The sequence below is a fragment of the Rattus norvegicus genome, chromosome 5 (genome assembly GCF_036323735.1).
Source record: "Rattus norvegicus strain BN/NHsdMcwi chromosome 5, GRCr8, whole genome shotgun sequence".
Taxonomy (NCBI): Eukaryota; Metazoa; Chordata; class Mammalia; order Rodentia; family Muridae; genus Rattus; species Rattus norvegicus.
Window position 1 is genome coordinate 73,564,901 of NC_086023.1, and position 24,353 is coordinate 73,589,253.

A 24,353-nucleotide genomic window follows, 5' to 3' on the forward strand; every position below is an offset into this window, starting at 1 on the left:
ATCTGTATCCCCTTGATCTCCTTTTGTTGTCTGATTGCTCTGGCTAGAACTTTGAGAATTATACTGAATAAGTAGGGAGAGAGTGGGCAGCCTTGTGTAGTCTCTTATTTTAGTGGGATTGCTTCAAGTTTCTCTCCATTTAGTTTAATGTTAGCTACTGGTTTGCTGTATATGGCTTTTACTATGTTAGGTATGGGCCTTGAATTCCTGTTCTTTCCAGGACTTTTATCATGAAGGGGTGTTGAATTTTGTCTCACACTATCTCAGCACCTAATGAAATGATCATGTGGTTTTGTTCTTTCAGTTTGTTTATATAATGGATCACGCTGATAGTTTTCCGTATATTAAACCATCCCTGCATGCCTGGGGTGAAGCCTACTTGATCATGATGGATGATTGTTTTGATGTGTTATTGGATTCAGTTTGCAAGAATTTTATTCAGTATTTTTGTGTTGATATTCATAAGGGAAATTGGTCTGAAGTTCTCTTTCCTTGTTGGGTCTTTGTGTGGTTTAGGTATAAGAGTAATTGTGGTTTCATAGAAGGTATTTGGTAGTGATCCATCTGTTTCAATTTTGTGGAATATTTTGGATAGTATTGGTATGAGGTCTTCTATGAAGGTCTGATAGAATTCTTCACTGAACCTATCTGGACCTGGGCTGTTTTTGGTTGGGAGACTTTTAGTGACTGCTTCTATTTCTTTAGGAGTTATGGGGTTGTTTAACTGGTTTATCTGTTCCTGATTTAACTTCGATACCTGGTATCTGTGTAGGAAATTGTCCATTTCCTCCAGATTTTCAAGTTTTGTTGAATATAGGCTTTTGTAGTAGGATCTGATTTTCTTTTTTAATTTTCTCTGAATCAGTAGTTATATCTCCCTTTTCATTTCTGAGTTTGTTAATTTGGACACACTCTCTGTGTCCTCTGCTTAGTCTGGACAAGGGTTTATTTATCTTGTTGATTTTCTCAAAGAACCAACTTTTGGTTCTGTTGATTCTTTCTATGGTCCTTTTTGTTTCTACTTGGTTGATTCCAGCTCTGAGTTTGATTATTTCCTGCCTTCTACTCTTCCTGGGTGTATTTGCTTCTTTTTGTTCTAGAGCTTTTAGGTGTGCTGTCAAGCTGCTGACATATGCTCTCTCCTGTTTCTTTCTGCAGGCACTCAGAGCTATGAGTTTTCCTCTTAGCACAGCTTTCATTGTGTCCCATATGTTTGGGTATGTTGTACCTTCATTTTCATTAAATTCTAAGAAGTCTTTAATTTCTTTCTTTATTTCTTCCTTGACCGGGTTATCATTAAGTAGAGCATTGCTTAACTTCCATGTATATGTGGGCATTTTTCCCTTATTGTTATTGAAGACGAGCTTTAGCCCATGGTGTTCTGATTGGACGCATGGGACTATTTCTATCTTTCTGTATCTGCTGAGGCCTGTTTTATGCCCAATTATATCGTCAGTTTTGGAGAAATTACCATGAGGTAATGAGAAGAAAGTATATCCTTTGGTTTTAGGATAGAATGTTCTATAAACATCTGTTAAGTCCATTTGGTTCATAACTTCAGTAAGTCTGTCTATGTTTCTGTTTAATTTCTGTTTCCATGATCTGTCCATTGATGAGAGTGGGGTGTTGAAATCTCCTACTATTATCGTGTGAGGTGCAATGTGTGCTTTGAGCTTTAATAAGATTTCTTTTATGAACATAGGTGCCCTTGTATTTGGAGCATAGATATTTAGGATTGAGAGTTCATCTTGGTGGATTTTTCCTTTGATGAATAAGAAGTGTCCTTCCTTATCTTTTTGATGACTTTTGGTTGAAAATCAATTTTATTTGATATTAGAATGGCTACTCCAGCTTGCTTCTTCAGACCATTTGCTTGGGCTGGCATTTGTGTTCTCTTAGGGTCTGTATGACATCTGGCCAACACCTTCTGGCTTTCATAGTTGTTTTCCAGCCTTTTACTCTGAGATAGTAGCTGTCTTTATCTCTGGGTTGTGTTTCCTGTAGGCAGCAGAATGCAGGGTCCTCGTTGCGTATCCAGTTTGTTAATCTATGTCTTTTTATTGGGGAGTTGAGGCCATTGATGTTGAGAGATATTAAGGAATAGTGATTATTGCTTCCTGTTATATTCATATTTGGATGTGAGGTTATGTTTGTGTGCTTTTCTTCTCTTTGTTTTGTTGCCAAGACGATTAGTTTCTTGCTTCTTCTAGGGTATAGCTTGCCTCCTTATGTTGGATTTTACCATTTATTATCCTTTGTAGTGCTGGATTTGTAGAAAGATATTGTGTAAATTTGGTTTTGTCATGGAATATCTTGGTTTCTCCATCTATGTTAATTGAGAGTTTTGCAGGATACAGTAACCTGGGCTGGCATTTGTGTTCTCTTAGGGTCTGTAGGACATCTGTCCAGGATCTTCTGGCTTTCATAGTTTCTGGCAAAAAGTCTGGTGTGATTCTGATAGGTCTGCCTTTATATGTTACTTGACCTTTTTCCCTTACTGCTTTTAATATTCTTTCTTTATTTTGTGGGTTTGGTGTTTTGACTATTATGTGATGGAAGGTGTTTCTTTTCTGGTCCAATCTATTTGGAGTTCTGTAGGCTTCTTTTATGCCTATGGGTATCTCTTTTTTTAGGTTAGGGAAGTTTTCTTCTATGATTTTGTTGAAGATATTTACTGGTCCTTTGAGCTGGGAGTCTTCACTCTCTTCTATACCTATTATCCTTAGGTTTGATCTTCTCATTGAGTCCTGGATTTCCTGTGTTTTGGACCAGTAGCTTTTTCTGTTTTACATTATCTTTGACAGTTGAGTCAATGATTTCTATGGAATCTTCTGCTCCTGAGATTCTGTCTCCTATCTCTTGTATTCTGTTGGTGATTCTTGTATCTACGGCTCCTTGTCTCTTCTTTTGGTTTTCTATATCCAGGACTGTCTCCCTTTGTGCTTTCTTTATTGTTTCTATTTCCATTTTTAATTCCTTCAAATGTTTGATTGTGTTTTCCTGGAATTCTTTCAGGGATTTTTGCGATTCCTCTCTGTAGGCTTCTACTTGTTTATTAATGTTTTCTCTAAGGGAGTTCTTTATGTCAATCCTAAAGCCCTCCATCATCATGAACAAATGTGATTTTAAATCTAGATCTTGCTTTTATGGTGTGTTTGAATATTCAGTGTTTGCTTTGGTGGGAGCATTGGGCACTGATGATGCCATGTAGTCTATGTTTCTGTTGTTTGGGTTCCTGTGCTTGCCTCTCACCATCAGGTTGTCTCTGGTGTTACTTGTTTGCTATTTCTGACAGTGGCTTGACCTTCCTATATGCCTGGGTGTTAGGAGTGCTGTAGAACTGTTTTCCGGTTTTCTTTCAGCCAGTTATGGGAACAGAGTGTTCTGCTCTCAGATGTGTAGTCATTCCTGTCCACTGGCTTTCAGCTGTCCCTGTGGGTGGGAACCAACAGGGTCTGCCCCTCCTTCTCCTAGGTCCCTGTGCAAAGTGGTCCCAGATGGCACTAGGTGTTTTCCTCTTGAGTCAGAAATGTGGGCAGAGAGTAGCCTCCTCTGGTTTCCTAGGCATGTCTGCTCCTCTGAAGGTCTAGCTTTCCCTCCCATGGGTTTTGGGTGCAGGGAGCTGTTTGACCGGGTCCTTTCAGATCCAGGAGCAGTCTGGACCGCAGGGCTCCTGCAGCTTGACTGCTACAATCTTCCCGTGCCCAGAGGCACTATACCGTTTCCTCTTGGGCCAAGGAAGTGGGCAAAGGTGGGCAGAAGTGGCGCATCTCTCCTGCCCTGCAGTCTCAGGATTGCCTACACTGCTGGGTGATCCACTCTCTCTCCCACAGAGTTTGGGTGCAGGGAGCTGTGGGCCGGGATCAGCTAAGTCCGAGTGTCAGCTAGAAACTGGAAGTGTCCGTTCCAAGGGGAATTTTGCCTTTGTGTGTCCTGAGTCCACCAGGCAGGTCACTTGGAGCAGAAAAGTTGATCTTACAGGTCTCCGGCCTGAAGTTGCTCCTCGGGGCTCGCTTTCAGCTGTTCCTGTGGGCGGGAACCAGAAGGGCCTGCCCCTACTTCTACTGGGTCCCTGTGCACAGGGTGCCCAGATAGCACTAGCCATTTTCTTCTAGAGTCAGAAATGTGGGCAGAGAGTAGTCTCCAATGGTTTCCCAGGCGTGTCTGCCCCTCCGAAGGTCTAGCTCTCCCTCCCTCGGGATTTGGGTGCAGGGAGCTGTTTGACCCGGTCCTTTCAGATCCAGGCACAGTCTGCTTGACTGCTGCAATCTTCCCGTACCCAGAGGCCCTATACAGTTTCCTCTTGGGCCTCTTCTAGTTTTTTATTCCCTACTACAGAGGGTCTCTTTCTTCTCATGAACCCCCTTGCATCTCTCTGTCTGTCTGTCTCTGTCTCTGTCTCTCTCTCTCACACACACACACACACAAACACACACACACACACAAATATACACACATTACAATTTAAAATCCCTAGCCAGTGAACTGACTTAGTATGTAAAAGCACTTGCCCAATGTTCTAAGTTTAATTCCTGTTTTACCACAGATATCCTTCTGCTACCTCTGACTCTTACAATCTCCGTAACCCCCTTTCCAAGATAACCTTTGAATCTTGGGGACAGGGAATGTGTTATAGCTGTCCAGTTTAGAACTGATCACTCCCTTCAGCCTCTAATACAAAAAGCAAAAAACAAAACAAAACAAAACAAAAACAAAAAAACAAACAGAACAAAACACTGTGGTTGTATTTCTTCTATATTTATAGTCCCATGCCTCAATTTTTTTTTAGAATTTTTTTTCTCTTTATTAACTTGAGTATTTCTTATTTACATTTTGATTATTATTCCCCTTCCCGGTTTCCAGGCCAACATCCCCCTAACCCCTTCCACTCCCTTTCTATATGGGCTTCCCCTCCCCATCCTCCCCCCATTACTACCCTCCCCCCAACAATCACATTCACTGGAGGTTCAGTCTTGGCAGGACCGAGGGCTTCCCCTTCCACTGGCTATTTACTAGGCTATTTGTTGCTACCTATGTGGTTGGAGCCCAGGGTCAGTCCATGTATAGTCTTTGGGTAGTGGCTTAGTCCCTGGAAGCTCTGGTTGGTTGGCATTGTTGTTCATATGAGGTCTCGAGCCCCTTCAAGCTCTTCCAGTCCTTTCTCTGATTCCTTCAACTGGGGTCCCGATCTCAGTTCAGTGGACTGCTGCTGGCATTCACCTATGTATTTGCTGTATTCTAGGTGTGTCTCTCAGGAGAGATCTATATCCGGTTCCTGTCAGCCTGCACTTCTTTGCTTCATCCATCTTATCTAATTGGGTGGCTGTATAAGTATGGGCCACATGTGGGGCAGGCTCTGAATGGGTGTTCCTTCTGCCTCTGTTCTAAACTTTGCCTCCATATTCCCTGCCAAGGCTATTCTTGTTCCCCTTTTAAAGAAGGAGTGAAGCATTCGCATTTTGGTCACATGTCTTGAGTTTCATGTGTGCTGTGTATCTAGGGTAATTCAAGCATTTGGGCTAATAGCCACTTATCAATGAATGCATACCATGTGTGTTTTTCTGTGATTGGGTTACCTCACTCAGGATGATATTTTCCAGTTCCAACCATTTGCCTACGAATTTCATAAAGTCATTGTTTTTGATAGCTGAGTAATATTCCATTGTGTAGATGTACCACATTTTCTGTATCCATTCCTCTGTTGAAGAGCATCTGGGTTCTTTCCAGCTTCTGGCTACTATAAATAAGGCTGCTATGAACATAGTGGAGCATGTGTCTTTGTTATATGTTGGGGCATCTTTTGGGTATATGCCCAAGAGAGGTATATAGCTGGGTTCTCAGGTAGTGCAGTGTCCAATTTTCTGAGGAACCTCCAGACTGATTTCCAGAATGGTTGTACCAGTTTCCATGCCTCAATTTTTAACTATGTTGTTTTCTTAGAGTTTAGGTTATATTAGCTTGAGAGCTCACCATTCAAACCCTGAACTGCAAATGCTTTTATCTATCATTAAAAACTGGAATTTAATATATTTATATACATATATATACACACACACACACATATATATTCTTTTAAAGATATTTTTTCTATTCTGTTAGCTGCCTCTTTATTCAAATGATGACATTTTTTGTTAGATACCTTCTATCAAGTTTTTTAGTTTCATGATAGGGACTGTTGGTCTCGGTACCTGTGCTGCTCTGGTCCTATTCAGAAAGTCATTTCCTGTGCTTGTTAGTTAAAGCATGTGCTCTACTTTCTTCTCTAATTCTTTCAAAGTATTGGGTCTTATGTTGAAGCCTTTAATCCATTTGTAGTTGACTTTTGTGCAGGGTAAGAGGTAAGGATCTAGTTTCATTTTCTGAGCTGTAGCTATCCAGGTTGACCTGCACCATCTGTTGAACCAGTCTTGTTTTTAAGGAACTATTAATAGTCTTTTGCTGTTGTTTGCTTAGTTTTCTAAGTCAAAAGATACCAAGTTCCTGACTCTATAAGGTCTTTCTGTTAGACTAAAAGAAACAGATGAAACACAATTAGAAACTACGAGGGTGTCTCAAAGAAGAAAAACCCAGATGATTGTAAGCAAATTAAAAGATTCATAAACAGTGATGAAAAATAAAAATGTGTAAATATTACCTTATGCTTCTCAGATTAGCCAGGGATTGGCTGCTGGATAGTACAGCCAAGGCAATTTAAGAAATGCTTACTACTGGTAGAAGTGTAGATGGGGCATCGGTTCCAGAGAGCACCCTCACATCTCTTTATTGACTCCTTCACATTTTAGGATGCTCACCCTACAGAAATTCCCTATTTTGTTTATTGGAGCTGCAAGTTGGAAACCACCCAGATGTTGTTTAATTTGACTCAAATAAATACACAGAATGAATTCGAATTAGGGAATACTTGTGAATTTGAAGCAATGACTTAGGTGTATACTCAACACTATGGTTTGGGCATGTTTCCAAAATTTCAAGTCAGAAACTTGATCCCAATGTGTAAGGGTTGGGAAGTAGCAGTTGACAGAGATGCTCCGATTATGAGATATTAACCTCATGAAGTAATGAACGACATTATTGTAGGATGCCTCCCAGAAGAATGAGTTCAGTAGCTCCATGCTCTCCCTTTCATTCTCTTGCCCTCTCTTCACCTTCTATCACAGGTCACAGGATGAAGTAACGAAAACACACTTGAGAGATGCTTGGCTCTTCATCTCAAGTGGGAAGACTTCTCAACTTCCAGAAGCATAGGAAATATATTTCTGTTCGTTTTAAATGATGTCTGTTGTTGTATTCTGTAATAGAAGCATAAAATGAACCAAAGTATGTAGAATGGTGTGAAGTGAAAGGAAAAAAAAATGGAGTGAAATGATATGTATGCAAGTTGCAAATTCACATGAATAATATTATATCTATTTGAAAAAAAAACTCATGTGAATGAGACTATACACTTTAAATGCACCAGGCAGTTTGCATGTAGAGGAAGGGAAATGAAGGAGACAAATCAATGAGAGGGGGCTATGCTAAGGCCAATGCTGGTAATCCAGGGCTTAGGGACTATGATTATCTCAACCTCCAACCATTGACCCCTGAAGTCTAAAAACAGATTCAGTGTTTACCTAATTATGAATGAATAAGTACTCTTTTCCTGTAATGTATTGTGACCACATTTTCCTTATGGTAAATTGAAGGAGCTAGAGGTTGGTTTTTCTTTTTCCTCATATTTGGAGTTAATAATGAGCTTTGCTGTGATTAGGTTTCTTTCCTCTATTATTAGTTCATCTCTAAGAAGCAGACCATCTATAAGACAAACAGAGAGACCTAGCAGCAGGCCACCCTGTTGAAACTTCTGACTTCAAGAACTTGGATGAGGAAAATTTCTGTAGTTAAGCTGTCCACTCTTGAGATTTCACTAGGGTAGCATACACGGACAGACAGATTTCCATTCTGGTAGTGATATCTAGACAGTTCCTAAAACATGGAAGGAACTTTAAAGCAGAGATAGTAATATCTGAAGAACTTTGGGGTCTGTGTTCGGAAAGAGTCTCGATTGGCATAGAGGAACGCCATAGAGGGATGTAGTGTTCTCCCCTCCCCAGCACTTATCCCTTTTTCTTTCTTTGATGGTCTCTGAAGATTATTCTCAACCTTATCTTCTAACTCATGCCATGGTTGTATGTCTGTTTACTTATATGGGGCATCTCACCCAGCTCTCATTTTCGGGTTGAAGTCTCATCTATCAACTCTGATAATCCACCCCAAGGTACTAAGGATCTCTGATTCAGCATTTCCATATCTAATCTTCCCCTGGGAGAGCAGAAGGAGTACCCAACTACGTCTTCTCTTCTAGTCTCCCAGTGGAATTGCCTAAGGTAGCATCATCTGCATTTGGCTTTCAGAAGTACAGGGAGTAATAACTTCTGTGCTGGTTTGCTTTACTCTTGTGCAGAGACTAATTTCTGGGCTACCTATAACCATCATAGTAAGTGCACCTTCATAGATCTGGTGACAGCTCATAACCTTTCCCTTTGCTTTTGGGTTTCTGGAGTTTTCCTTTGTCATCTTCTCCCCATTCTGTTGTCCTTGGGTCTTTTTTTTTTTTTTTGGTTCTTTTTTTCGGAGCTGGGGACCGAACCCAGGGCCTTGCGCTTCCTAGGTAAGCGCTCTACCACTGAGCTAAATCCCCAGCCCCGTCCTTGGGTCTTATAATTCTTTTTGTGCTATTATATTCCCGGGAGATGTTTGTGAGAAGTGGTACCACACGCCTGTGGAAACTTTGGCCTGATTAAAGGTCCGCTAGTATATTTTTGAGAGGAATAGGAATGCTTATGAGATCGTTACTACTCTCCAAAAGAAGATTTTAGAGTCACAAAGTTGAGTTTTGAGTTCCAGTGATCTTGGGTGTGTTGTGCAACCTCCTGTGTCTTTGACGATACGAAGAACAAGAGAACAGCACCTTTGAGAGTTATTTAAATAAAAACCTGTTTATAAATAACCTAGTTCTCAACTGGACTACAATAATTACCCAATGAGCGGTAACTTTTATTACAGGATGGTTGGATTAGTGTGGGACCAGTTACTTCCTTTCTTCTAGGAAGTGAAATACAAGCAGAAAAGGAATTCAAATATCATTTTATTAGTGATGTTAGGGAAATGTCAAGTAAATGTTCCCCGTACTTTTCAAATGCCAGGTTCTCTGACAATAGCTAGGTTGGAGAATAGGGTAGGGTTTCCTAGATTCTAGTAAGAATGGAAAACAGTTGAAATTGTCCAGAATGAACAACTTCATTTATTTATTTTGTTGCCAGTCAGAGGAAAGCCTAAGGGCTCCTGAAAGGCTGGGGTTGGGGTGTTGGAATCCTGGGTTCTTCTAAGCCAAGCAAAGGTCTCCTGTAGGATCTCTGTCTTCTCTGGAGACTAAAGGTACAGCAAGCGCAGAGTATGCCTACATATAGACATGGGAAGGGACATGTCAAACAATGGTGGCATTTTAGGCACATCCATCCTGCTTCCTATTAGAAGTGTGCCTAATAGGCACTAGTCTGTCACCAGGCCAATGAGTTCTATTACCACCAACCAACTTACTGCTCAACAGAGTAAGAGGCAGAGTTAATTTTCAGTCCGTCTTCTAAGTCTGTCTCATTCCATGCAACTTACATGGGCAACATTGCCAGCCTTATGAAGCCCAGATCAGTGGAACGACAGGCATGTCATGTAGCACACCGTATTTCTGTCATTTTTAGAGCATTAGTTATTATTTCTTTATATAAAAACTTTGTCTACTTTGCATTTTCTACAATTAGTTTATATCTCTACTGGAGGTATGTCTGCTTGTTGTTAAGTTTATAAAGTGATAAAAAGTCCACCTTCCGAATCAGAGAGGGAACTGGAAGAGCTTGAAGGGGCTCGAGACCCCATATGAACAACAATGCCAACCAACCAGAGCTTCCAGGGACTAAGCCACTACCTAAAGACTATACATGGACTGACCCTGGACTCTGACCTCATAGGTAGCAATGAATATCCTAGTAAGAGAACCAGTGGAAGGGGAAGCCCTGGGTCCTGCTAAGACTGAACCCCCAGTGAACTAGACTGTTGGGGGGAGGGCGGCAATGGGGGGAGGGTGGAGAGGGGAACACCCATAAAGAAGGGGAGGGGGAGGGATTAGGGGGATGTTTGCCCAGAAACCGGGAAAGGGAATAACACTCGAAATGTATATAAGAAATACTCAAGTTAATAAAAAAAAAGTTCACCTTCCAAAGTACTTCATTCACATACATTTACAGAAGTAAGGGTTTCCCCACATATCCAGTATTCTTTAAATTGCTGTTTTCTTGCTCGAAGTGTCCCAGGTCCTTTTGGGTCAGAGGGATCATATGCCCAGCTTTCTTTCTTTCTCTACTTTGGAGTGGGATTTCTTTCTTGAAGCTATTAATGAGTAATTGAATAAGACCTGTCTGGTATGCCTTCCCTGGAATGTGAAATACTTTATCTTTCCCACTAACTTCCCTTCTGTAAAGAAGGATCGGTAAGTCTGGAATGCTGGCCATATTTGGCAACTGGGAAACATAAGGTTCTTGTAAAAAAGAGACCTTAGAGGTGGGAACAATGACATACAATGTGTGCGCACGTGCGCCCACACTCACACACAAACACACACACACACACACACACACACACACCACACACACACCACACACACACAGACACTTCATCTCTTCCTTGTTTCCCTCTCTTTTCCTGTTTCTCCTTTTTTTCTCATGTTTTCACTTTTACTTTCTCTGCCTCTTAGCCCCTTCCTTCCTTCCTGCTTTCATTTATTTATTTTTTATTCTTTCGCTTACTCTTCTCCCACTATTTTATCTTCCTTAGTTTTTCATCCCCTCAGCTGCATGAATTAACTTAGAGCACCATTCAGAGACCTTCTAAGGTAGGTAGACATTAGCATTCTTTATTCCCCGAAGAGTTTATGCTTAAGAACGTAAGTTTGCAAACACTAATATGCTTAGGACCCACTTAGGGTGGGCGCTTGAGCCAATTTGTGACCTTCTCTTGGATTTGTGATTCCCTGGAGAACTCATGGGTGTCAATTATGGGCAGTGGCAACAACACAGTGACCTCCCTGGACCTTCGACTCATTTCTCAGAGGGCACCGAGAGCCCAGCTGGCCACCACAACTTTGTGTAACTTCCCAACCTCAGACAAATCTGAACTGATGACCTGAGGGTGAGAGGCTCTGTATAACTTGATTACATTTTTTAAAAATTCCACTTTTCTCTTGAAAAGACACCTTCAGAACACAATGTCAGTTTATCTCTGCAATTTTAGACATCAAATAGCTTATTTTTTTAGTTCTCTCTGGGTCAAAGAATGTTATTAAGAAGAAAAATGTAAAAAATATTGGTTTTGCAACCATTCAGTATCCAAACTGAGGTCTCTAATAAACTCACAGAAATGATTTTCTTTCTCTCTCTCTCTCTCTCTCTCTCTCTCTCTCTCTCTCTCTCTTTCTTTCTTTCTCTCTCTCTCCCTCTCTCTTTTTCTTTCTTTCTTTCTCCGTTTCTTTCTTTCTGCCTTCTTTTTTTGCTCAAGGGTTCTTTAGAGAAAAAAGGATAGTTAAAAACATTATGCAGGACTGGAGTGCCCTAGAATTTATATACAAAATAAAAATGAAGTGGATAAACCGGCCAACAGATATAAAAAAGATAACCTCAATTTTTAATTTTTGACAAGATTTGTCACCATGTTCTAGATATTACATGTGTGTTATATTAGCTCTGTGGGACACCACTCCAGAATACAGAATATAGACTAGACTGTGCATGAACCACAGAGAAGGATTACTCTTTAGTTTTTCCGTTTATTCAAGAGTCTGTCCACTGAAGTGTTTATCTCATTCCTCACTGTGGACAAAAGGTGCTGGGTTTTATTTAAACCCTTGGATTAGTACTTCATCTGCAGATATTGTGAGGTCCTTTGCCAAAACAGGCACAGAAAATTTAAAACAACAGGCACAATGTAATGAGAATGAACAAACCCTTCCTTCTTTTTTCAGTGGTATATGGGAAAAAATGAATATTTTATCTTCAAGCGTTTATACCTATAAGGGAAAGAGATGTGGAAAAATGAATTGTTCCATCTGTAATTTCAAGCAGGGAAAATGAGTTACAAGCATATCAACAGAATACATCCAGTGGGAGGCCAGTGAAGCAGAAGGACAAGTGGCTAACCTCCCTTTCTCGCCTTATTCCCATAACTGATTGGATAGAAACAAAGCATTCTCCTCAGAATGAGAGGCAAGAAGTCTGACACTGAGCAGTGGCTACTTCCCAAGATATCTTTGTCAGCAAGATGGGTTCAAGTTATGATTTCACTGTCTCTATGATTGACATTGTTACGGTTCTTAGAACAGTTACCATGGAAACCAAGGGCCTTGCATGTATTTGAAGTAATTCACCTGACCTACTGCTCAACATGAGGGAGGGCTATGGGCTAGAATTCCTCCCAAGTAGTCCCCGTGTTCAGGGCATTCTGGCTGTAGCGTTACTTTGAATCTGAAGAGCCTTTTCCAGGCCATAGAGATGAGTGGGAAGGAAATGTCCATTTCCTGTATCTGCTCAGAGAAATTCCAGCCCGACAGTCCCCTAGGGAGTTGAGATGTCAATAGCTTCTGCTGTTTTCTCCCTCCTAAGTACAGGCTTCCTTTCTGCTCCTTCATCCCTGGTATCCCCTAGGAAGAGCCAAAAAAAAAAAAAGGCTTAAGGCACTAGTACACCACCTATGTTCTACCTCTGGGTTGGACAAATATGGAGAGAAGGATTGAACTGGAGAGAGAAAGGCTAAACAACCTTAAGTCTTCCAGAGACAGACTCTGCACTATACTGAAACTCAATCTGCGGTGGCCCAGGGCTTCTAATACATGTTGCAAGATTCAGGTTGCTGTGGCTGTTGCAACATCAGAGTATATCTTTAAGGCTACCCATGCATCAGATCTGCTCAAGACCCAGTCTACCTCCCCATTTCATCTGGAATGCTTCATCCCTTTTCTCAACTTGAGGACAATCTCTTTCTTTTGATTTTTTTTTTTTAGGCACTAAGGCTCTGGAAAATCCCCCCACCTCACCCCGCCTCACGCCCACCAACATTCATCAGTTTTGAACTCATGCCTCTGCTGGGTCTCTTCCCCTCGATGCTTCCATTGGCTGCCTTTAGGATCCACTTCTTTCCTCTGTGACCTTAATATCTGGCTTGGTATTTTCAGTTCCCTATGTCTTCTCCCCGTGCTCGTTCAAATCAAATTCCCTTCAACAGCTGAAAACACAGAGGCACAGATCCCCTCCTTTGCCTCACCCCGTCCTCTCCCCATGGTCACTAGGGTAGAAGCAGTTGCATTCTATTTTCACTTTCTCACCAAACCGAGATCCTTTCTTCCATGCCAGCTCTCAGCATCCTTTTCCATAGCCTCCCTGAGCTGGTCATTATGAAGACTTCATGCTTTGGGAACATTCTGTTGGTTCTTCACCAGTCAGGTACTCTTCTTAAAGTCACCGTGGTCAGTGAGTTTAGCCTGCTGAACATAGTCTGGGCCCTGTCCAAACCTACACATGGGATTAGGAACTATTGTCTACTCATTCATTTGCTAAATATTGACTTAAAAGTTGGCATTTTATAGGCACTAAGGATATAGACCAGTGCTCTTCTCTCCTGGAGTTACGAAACAGTAAATCAAGCAGGAAATGAGCCTAAACAGGAAAATTCAAAACACAGTGATAGAGGGAAGCAGGGGGTGCTGGGATGGGCAGACCAAGCACACTCACTCATAAGGACCAGGTAGCATTATGAGTTCCATGTGCTTATTGCTTTATTTAACACTCCTCGCCTCAGAACAGTTACTTCACTATTTCCAACATGCCCGGGAAACCAAGGTACAAGCCAGGGTGTACAGTTGCTTGGGTGCTGAACAAATGATGACTCGTGGACTTGAAGTTAGATGGTCATCTTTTCCCGTCCATCCTTTTATTTAGCCCCTGAATCTCTGGGTTAGTGTAGCTGTCACGTTATTTTCCTAGACAAGAAGGTCACTGGGGGACTCTTTGAAAAGAAGGTATTTAGCCTGAGGCTTCTAGACAAAGAAGGAGCACTTTGCACATACATAGCTAAAGGAAGGAGTCAGGGAAGGCATTTTGGTGAGAGCCACCAGGCTGGAGAAAGGCCTCAGTGTAAGGTAAAAGTGCACAGAGCATCAACACGTCTATACCACAGAGAGAATGGCCCAGGAGGCTGGGCTAGACTTAAGACAGATTTGGCAAATTAAGGGATTTTACTATGTTCCAAGAGCCATGGGGAGCTGGAGTTCCTTTTCCCTTTACAAATCTCTCTGTGGCAGATGTGTGGAGAATGGATTGAGAGTTAGTAAGTGGGGGAGCTGCTGGGAGGCTGTTAACAGCAAGGGACCAGTCTATGAATAATTGTGGCTTTGTTTCTGTTATGTCACCGGGTATGGAGTCATATGACTCTACTGTGGCAATAGCTACATTAGACATGGCATCCACAGAGCCAGGGGATGGGTAAATGGAGGACTGATGAGAAGGACAGAAACAAGAGCAGCTTTCTGCTTTCTGACTTTAATAGTGAACTTCTTCCCTATTTTCTCTGAGCAGAAGAAACTTGCTAGCCGCAAATACTCCTTCTTAATCTTTTGAATTATCCCTTCCTCCTCCTCCTCCTCCTCCTCCTCCTTCTCTCTCTCTCTCTCTCTCTCTCTCTCTCTCCCTCTCTCTCTCTCTCTCATGTATTTTCTGCTTTTATTCCCCTAGTATTCCCCCTGAGCTGAACCAACAAACCCAACTTTCCTCCCTTCTGAAGAATGGCTTTTCTCATGCTCTTGTCTCTTTAGTTGCTCCCACAGACGCCATCATCTTTTAAAAGCAAGTCATTTTAGTAAATGAGCTACACCTCTCATGACTGCTGCTAGAATAAATGCTCTCACCTTGATGTCTCGTGAGAAGTGAGTGATGGTGGGTCCTCCTGGATGCTGTCCAGGCATGTGATTTACAACAGTTATGAACACTGCCTCATGTCCTACTGCTGCTGCAGTTTTAGGCCCCTTTATCGGCAGAGATTTGCCAAAACGCAAATATTGCCTGGCATAATCACATTGGGAACCTGATGACTGCTGCCTTGAAATTACCCTTTCTGGAATCTCTTATAGTATAGGAATTATGAATTTAATTGACAAGTATCTTATTATTAAAGTAATAGAAAAATTGGAAATGGTTTCCACTGAGATAATCAAGAAATCATAATGTAGCCTTTTGTAATACAGAAAAATATTAGACACTTCTATTTAAACATGTGGCCAAATACTCAGAACCATTTTTAAATACCCAGTGTTGAGTGGTCATTCAAACAACATTAAACGGTTGGTATTTTAAAACAGCTGGTTTATTAAAAGGGGACACTTCTGTTATTATGCTTTATAGGGTCATTGTCTGATGAGCTAAGAAAGCTAGCTATTGAATCAAAGTAGACCACCAAGGGGAGGAGAAGATTGACTTGAGAGTCATAGGAAGGGTCATTTAAAGAACTCAACTCTAATAGTAAATGTGAGGGAGAAATCAAGAGGCTATCATAAGAGGCTATAGTCTAAACCTTTTTGTTTCTCATGTATTTTCTGCTTTTATTGCCCCGATATCCCCCAAGGCTGAATCAACAAACCCAGGCCTCAGCCTGGGAAACTTCTGGTCTATTTCTCTTGTTTGTCTATGTATATTATTAAGGTATCTTCAGATGCTGAACTTGTGTGCCAGACCATGTGCTGTTCCTTTTGTGCTCTGTCTTGAACACTGTGTATGAGTTCTGCTTCCACTGTGTTCTGTGTAAAGCATCCTGCAACATTAGCAGGGCAATATAACTTGGGTTTTGGAATTGGGGTGCCTAAGTTCAATTCCAATTCTCTCCCTCTCCCCACCCCCTCTCTGTTGAAATGAATTCTTAGACAATTTCTCCCATGTATGTGCACATAGTTCACTCTCACTGCTCTCCTCCCTTCCCTCCCATCTGCTCACCTCCTCCCCTCTTTTCCTTACAAACCTCCCTCACACTCATGTCTATTTCTTGTGTTTTGCTATTCACTGAGTTTAATCAATGTTGTCTATATGACCACGAGTTTCTTCCTGGTCATCGGAAACGAGTGAGTTCAGCAGGAGGTGTGCTACCAAACACAACAATTCTTTGTCAGAAACCATCAATGAGCAATAGTTCACCTACAGTGAGTAGGGCTCCAGAAGCTCCTCCCCTTTCATGACTGATTGCTGACAGTGCTTGTCCTGTATGGGCCTACTGGAGCTAGCCACAGTTGTGAGGTAAGGCCCACCATAGTTGTATTGAGTCTCTTTGCTGTGTGATCTCAGTTAAAGGATGCAGTCTTCTCATGTCTCTGCTTACCGTCGTTACACAGAATAGAAATAACCATAGTGACTTTTTCATAGCAGTGTTGTGATGCTTATAGTTGCATATGTAAAGTATTTTAATATTGGCTAGGTGAATTAAGTACTTAATAAAGGAGTCTAGGAGATTTCCTCAAGTAGAGTTATTCATTCCTTCTGCTGGAGTCAGTCCTGCTGTGGTAAGGATTGGTACAGTGTTTGTTTATGTGCATGTAGGATGTGGTTTTGAAAGAGACAGAAGTAACAACATTACTTCTTCTGTGTTCCATGGAGCCTCTTTTGATGCATGGCCATAATGAAAATTCAAGAAATATTAAATGAGTTAGGGAAATAACTGTAGGAAAATTTGCAGTCTATTTAAAGGTAAATTAATAAGGGGCTCCAAGTGGAATTGTTAATAAAATCAACTAGAGTGGCTATCTAAATTGTGTAGTTATTTGTAATTTTGTGATTTTAATTTTTGGCTACATGATGCTTACGGTGTTTAGTTTAGTTTGGTAAGAACACCACAGTTTTAACCTGAACGCTTAGCTTCGCAAACCTTTACTGATAGTATATGAGTTCACAAGCCTCAAAAGATAGCTCCCGATCACTGATCACTGAAGAGTCAAGATCTACTTTTCCTATACTTTTTCTATCTCTGCTCTTAGGCTTGCTTATACTGGACTCTCTCAAAGAAACCCTCCTGCATCTAAGTGACAAACCCCTGTCTCCCATAAAGAGAGAAATCTTCATTTTTGAATCCTTCTTTTTCCTAGGTACTTCCTGTGTGAGCAATTTTCCAAGAATATCTTCCCACTGCTCTCACATTTTAACTTACAAATCTAGTTCTTTACTGTATCTGGATTTTGATTGTCCCCTGAGGTCTTTCCTTTTATTTCCCATATATAATTTCTGTAAAAAAAAAAGATTCTTTTCACCTTGGGACTCTCTTGCCAAGTAGAATAGCTGGGCTACCCAGGCAGCTTACGATTCATTTCTTCCAGTGATGACTTTGGATCCTTCATTCTGTTTGCACATTTGAGAACATAGTCAATTGAAAAACAGGTCAGATTGCCACATCATTGAAGTGGTTTTGTTTCTTCTTCTCTTTTGAGTTACCAGTCTTTGATGTTTGAAAAACATTATACACTGCTTGACAGCAAAATCTTGAGGGCAAATTTCCACCATTACAAAGGTGTATCCATTTCAAAAGACCTGGGAGATTAACTAGATTACTGATTTATAGATAACAAATATGTGATATCCCAGGGGCAAACACTCGTCTAGAAATTAATGATGGACATTTGTGAAGACCAGTGTCCTTCTCTCCACAAGTTTATTAATGATGGAAGAGTTTCAGTTGGTGAAATCAGTTTAAAGTATTACACTTAGGTATGCTGTTTTTCTTCTGCAGACACTTCTGTTTGTTTGGATAAATAAGTCAGTCCTTCATGAAGCTTACAGATGTCTGGTCATTTGCATCTATCTGTGGCCTCTCATTTCTTTTTCTTTAATGCAAAAACAATTTTATATGTATGCATGTTTGCCTGCATGTATGTACATGTAATACATACATGGCTCGTGCCCACTGATGACAGAAAGGGCCCTGGGACAGGAATTGCAGACAGTTGTGAGACATCATGTGGGTGTTAAGAATTGAACCTGGGTCCTCTGCAAGAGTAGTCAGAGTTCTTAATTGCTTCCAGCAGTTTTTAACTGGTGAGGTACGTATTTGGCTCTGTAAACCCATCACTTCCTGTGCATAGTTTCACTCGGTTTACATAAAGAGATTTTTGTAGATGTCATTTAAAATGACACATTTGCATGACTTATTTATTTTGTGAGCCACTGAATTTGATTAGCATAGTTTGCATGAGCATGGGTGGAGGGTTACTTACTGAAGCATAAACAACAAACCAGTGGCTACATCCACTGGATAAAATGACTCTCTTTGATAACTTACCTCTTTACTTCTGCCTTTGTACCCTAAATTTATAAGCCAAACTGAAGCGGAAGTCAGGTGGTCACACCCCTCCACTTGGCTTCCACAGCATCCTACTCTTTATGGAGTCCCCATGCAGTGACCCCACAAGACCACCGTGGTTGAGTTTCAGCTCCTCCTTGTCTCTCTTTTGATTACTCTGTTCTATTGCTGTTGAGTGCCTTGTCCTTTCATGGATATAACAGGAAAGTCTCTAGCCTTAGTAACCTTAAAAGGCCTTCCAGGAGCTCGCTTCCAGTGTTAGTCTTTGGGTCTTTACAGAGACACACATTCTGGATATGTGTTTCTCTAAGAACCCTATTTAAAAAGTGGGTAACCCAGTGCTTGTTCAACACAACCATCCTCCAGTCCTTTTCCATTTCGGTTTTCTCTACCATCTCATAGTGTTTCCAATGCTCATTTAAGACTTTCCTATCTTTCCACTAAAGTATAAATTCAACTTGGGCAAAAATGTTATCATCTCTTACTGGTTTATTCAGTGTCCAGAACAGTGTCTGGCACATAGTAGATAAATAAATGTTTGTTGAACCAATGAGTGTCGTGGCCTAGAAACCTGGCATTCTTTCCATGCCTTCCTTTGAGTTCTCTGATAGAGAAGAGGGTCTAGATGTCTGCCACTTGGCATCTTTCTTGCTTTCTTTGAAGTCTTCTGGTCCCCTGAGTTTGTCATAAAGACCTGGAAATAATACTCAGATAGACTTTTTGGCAGACTTTCCAAAGAGGACTTTTAATAATAAACTTTTTAAATTTTTGAAATAATTTTAGACACACAGGAAAATTGCAATTTTATTTGGTTTTCATGCTCCTGAAGATCTATGTCATTGAGATATATTGAAATGCAAGGAGCTGTACACATATAATGTGTGTAATTTGATGAGTTTGGCGACAATGATGTACTATCACCAAATCTATGCCACAGACCTGCTCCTCATCTCTAAAGGTTTCCTCTTGCTCTTATTAGTATTATTATTATCATTCTGCAGCAAGAACAATTATCAAAGGCTCTATTATCTTACCAACATTTTAAGTACATAATATTTTATATCCTATTAGAAACAATTTTAATAGATCTTTAGTTTGTTTCTCTTTGTAATTGATGTTCTGTGCATTCCAACTAATACCTTCCCCCTTTCCCTCCTCCCAGCTTTCAGCAATTCATTAGTTCATTCTTCACTTCTGAACGTTGAACTATTGTCGACTCTGTACACTCTGTATGAAATAGGATTTGTACTTCTGTTTTTAACTTATTTCACTTTTCATAATGCCTTCCAGATTAATCTGTATTGCCTCAGACAGCAGGGTTTCCATTCCTTTTTTGAGACAGACAATATCTCATGGGTGTATATCACATTTAAAAATCTATCCTTTCCTGAACATCTAGGTTGCTTCTGTTTGCCTGTTGTGAATACTGATGCTGTGAACATGGTGATGCACTGGAGTTTGGAGCCCTTGTTCTTTCCTTTCCTTCCATATATGTCTTTCCTTCATTCTTACAACAATCTCGCATACAGATGACATTCCAATCCATCTCCAGTGATCTCACTGGAGTGCCACATCAATCCTAGATAGATAGAAAAAGAAGGAAGGAAGAAGCCTAGTAATAACTGATCATTATTTTGTGCTTGGAACTGAGTCATGCATGTTCACCATGTTTATTCATTTATGTTAACCCCAGGGTGGAGATATCGTTAATCCTGTTTTATAGATGTGGCCCAGTGAGACGGTGACTGGCAACGTGCCTGAGATCACATGGTCACTCAAACCTAAACCTCTTTTGTCCTCTTGTGTCTCTTGCCTCTGTGTTCCCAACGCCTCCCTTGTGTGGGCTTGGCTTCATTTAAGTCATGTTTGAAGACCTTCTTCTTCCCTGGAGATTTTTGATAAAACAAGTTCTCGTAGGTTCTTCATTTTGGCTTTACTCATCTGTGAGTCTGAACTCAGGGGCCAGAGAAGTCAGACCTGGTGTAAAAAAATAGAAACACACACAGACACACCCACACAGACACACACACACACAGACACACACACATAGACACATACACACACACATAGACACATACACACACACTCACACACACAGACACACACACACACATAGACACACACACAGACACACATACACACAGACACACACACAGAGACACACACACACAGACACACACACACACAGACAGACACAGAGAGAGAGAGAGACACACACACACAGACACACACACACAGACACACACACACAGACAGACACACAGACAGACAGAGAGAGAGAGACACACACACTCACACACACATACACACACACACACTCACACACACACACATAGACACACACACATAGACACACACACAGACACACATACACACACACAGATACACACACACAGACACACAGAGAGAGAGAGAGACACACACACAGACACACACACATAGACACACACACAGACAGACACACACACAGAGACACACACACACATAGACACACACACAGACACACACACATAGACACACACACACACACACACACACACACACACACACACACACACACACACACTCTGTACCACCACCACCAAAACTGTGTAAGGTTTTAACTCGTAAGGAGAAAGTTACTCCAGAAAAGCAGGGACGTTACAGTTTTTAGAAGTGGGGTTTTCTTCCATATTTGGCTCGACACCTGGAAAATGAACACTAGAAATTTTATTGGGGAAAACACTGGAAATTGTTCCTCTTAGGAAGGGAAGAGTTCAATTCTTTCAAGGCAGAATCTGTGTGTGTTCTCTGAAAAGGGAGGGGTGATTGGAAGGAAGCAGATTTGTCCCTAGCAAAAGTACACACAACTTACAACAACAACAACAACAACAACAACAACAACAACAACAACAACAACAACAACAACAAAAACCAGGGCATCTAATCCAGCCAAGTTTTTCTCTGTTGGCAGAGTCCAGGGTATGCCTTCATTTTAAAATCAGCCCAGTCCTGGGAGAACTAACTTCTTACTTAAAAACTTAAAGAACTTAAAAGAAAGAATGGGCCCCAAATTACCCATATTTGCTTGCCTGGAAAGCAGCCAAAGGGAGCTACATCTCTCCAATCCCTACCACACACAACTTCTTGCATCCTCACCTCACAGTGTTGGATGACTGGATGACGGCAGAATGTCTTCCCGTGGTCTGTGCAGCCCCACATTGTCCTCTTGGCATTCTGGCATTCTGGGGAAGGGAGCCCAAGGCCTGTGGCTTTCCTCACTTTCGTCCTCACTCCCTTCTTGCTCACTTCTCACTCAGCTTCTGCCTGGAGTTTAAGTTCTTTTCTGAGCAGGCTGTGTGTGTTGTGCTTACATGGGGAAAGGATTTTGTTTTCCATCTGAGCAAGCTGGTTTTGAGAGCTTTCAGGATCCACCCGTGCAAACAAACAAAACGCTCTACCATCCCAAACAACATGCTTAGAAAGTATGTAAGGGCAAGCACAGCTAGAGAAGGTTGTACGCGGCTCCAAAGCCAGCCCCTAGGTGTGTGGAAACGCTTGTAGTGGGAGGCATGGAACATTGACTCAGTGTGCCTAGGGATTTGTTGGTCATCTTAATTTGGGAAACGATTGCTCTGACTTGTGGGTTTTTTATTTAGTGACAGAAAAGCAGCAGTGAGGAAGGAAGGAAGAAGGAAGAACAGAAGGAAGGGAAGATGGGTGGAAGGAAGAGAGGGTGGAAGGGAAGGAGGAATAGAGGGAGGGAAGAGAAGGGAAAATGAAAAAGAGAAGGGAATTTGCTTTTTGACTTAGAAATACTTGGATGACAAATGTCATCCTGTTCTGTGTGACCTTGGTGATGCCGTTTAACCTCTCTGAGCCTTACCTGAGAAGCAGGAGTCAGGGATCAATGGAGTTTTATAAAGTTCCTGTGCACACATAGCGTATCTTCTTCATTCCTTCACAGTCCCACCCTAGTCTGCTGGCTTATGGGTCCTCTGGGTGTAACTGGGTGGGTTTTCCTTTCCCTCCCACTTTTTAATCAAGTTACTCATTCTCTCTTCATTTTTTTCTCCCTGAAGCCACATACTTAGAGTGATGAGAGGTGAATGGGTTGTATTAAGTTTAAATCTTCAGGCCATCAGAGAGCACTGAAAGTTGCATAATGGTCTACCATTAGACATTACACAGTGTATTCAAGAAGTGCAGAATGACTTCTCGGTCAACACTGGTCCACTGTATGGTGATGGCTGTGTGCTGTATAGCCTAGGTGTGTGGCAGGACATATCATCAAGGTTTATATAAATACAGTCTATGATGTTTATACAACATGAAAAACTGTATGGGTGGATGTTATTTCTGAGACTATATTTATGCTATTCTTAATTTTAAAATTACATATATTTATTAATTCTGTCATGTGTGTGTGTGTGTGTGTGTGTGTATGTGTGTGTGTGTGTGTGTGTGTGTGTGTGTTCATGTAGAAGTTAGAGGTCAATTGTCAAGGGTCAGTTCTATTCACCTACCCTGTGGGTTCCAGGGATGAAACTTGGTTTGTTGGGCTTGGAAGCAAGAGCCTTCCCCACTGAGGCAGCTTGCCATCTCTGAGCTGTGCTTTAACATTTAAGAAATGTTTCCAATCAACTCTCCCTGCTTTGCTTCTTAGCATGTTTTGGGAAGTAGTTTTTAGTACTGGTTGTCACTCCATTTTTCAAGCGAGGACTTTGAAACTCTGGAAAGTTATAGGACTTAACCAAAGTCACACAGTTGGACACTCTGGGTTAAGTCAGGCTCCACCCTGGGCAGCTAATGATAAAGCACCAGTTAATTTTGCATACTGCTCCTCCCTCTTTCTGCTCTCTGTCTCCTAGCTCTGCACTGCTTCTTTTGGTCTCTAGTATTTCAGGTATCCTGTCGGCTTTTTCTTGAGTTCTCATAAACATGTCTTCTGAGCAGCTGCTTGGTGTCAACCCCTTTTTCTCTCCTCAGGTTTAGTTTATTTTTGATAATAGTCTGTCCCATGAATAGAACTATTGTGAAGGTGCCTCCATGTTGCCATGGCTACTGATGCCAGCCATTGCAGGAGCTCATCATGAGGGTAGTCGCTTGTGCTATCAGTCACTGGAGCTGCTGCTCAGCGTTGTCATTGCTTAGGCCATCATGAGCATGCTCATGTAGCTCTGTGATGAGACCACCAATGTAGAGAACCCCTCTCACAGATTGGTGTCAACTCCTTTTCAGGACTTTAATAGTAGTGCTTCCCCATCTACACCCTAATACCTCCAGATTCCTATGAGTCACTTGAAAAGCCAGGGAAGTCTTTCTGAGGAGGTCACTCAGTATTGACCTCTGACTCCAACCATAGATGATTGACAGGTGTGATTTTTTTTTCGGAGCTGAGGACCGAACCCAGGGCCTTACGCTTGCTAGGCAAGTGCTCTACCACTGAGCTAAATCCCCAACCCTGTCATTTTTTATTTTTATCCTTCAGCGGTCTTCCTAGCTTCTCGGCAAGTAAGCTTCTTGCTGGTGGTCCTTTTTGATTTCAACTTCATCTATCAGATCTTTTGTTTACCCTAGCTTAGATCCACACAGGGACCTTTGCCATTGATAAATTATGACCACTATCCTATAAGGACTTTGATATCAGAGATAAGCAATAAATAATTCAGAAAAAATTTGTGGATCTAACACTGAATTCACCACTGTTTATTATAATAAGACAGAACAAAATATAAACAATGGCCATTGACTAAAAACCACAGAGAGAGAAAGAGCTGGATTTATGCCAGTTCCATAGTAACAGCAAGTTGTTAACACCCAAAAAAGGGGCAGGAAAAACATGATCCTCAAATAAAAGATCAGTTGCTAAATTGAACCAGATTTTTCATGAACCCAAATATTGTTCTTGTTTTCCCATTTTGTTGCTGTTTTGGCAGTATTGTCTTGACTTATTTGTTTCCTCA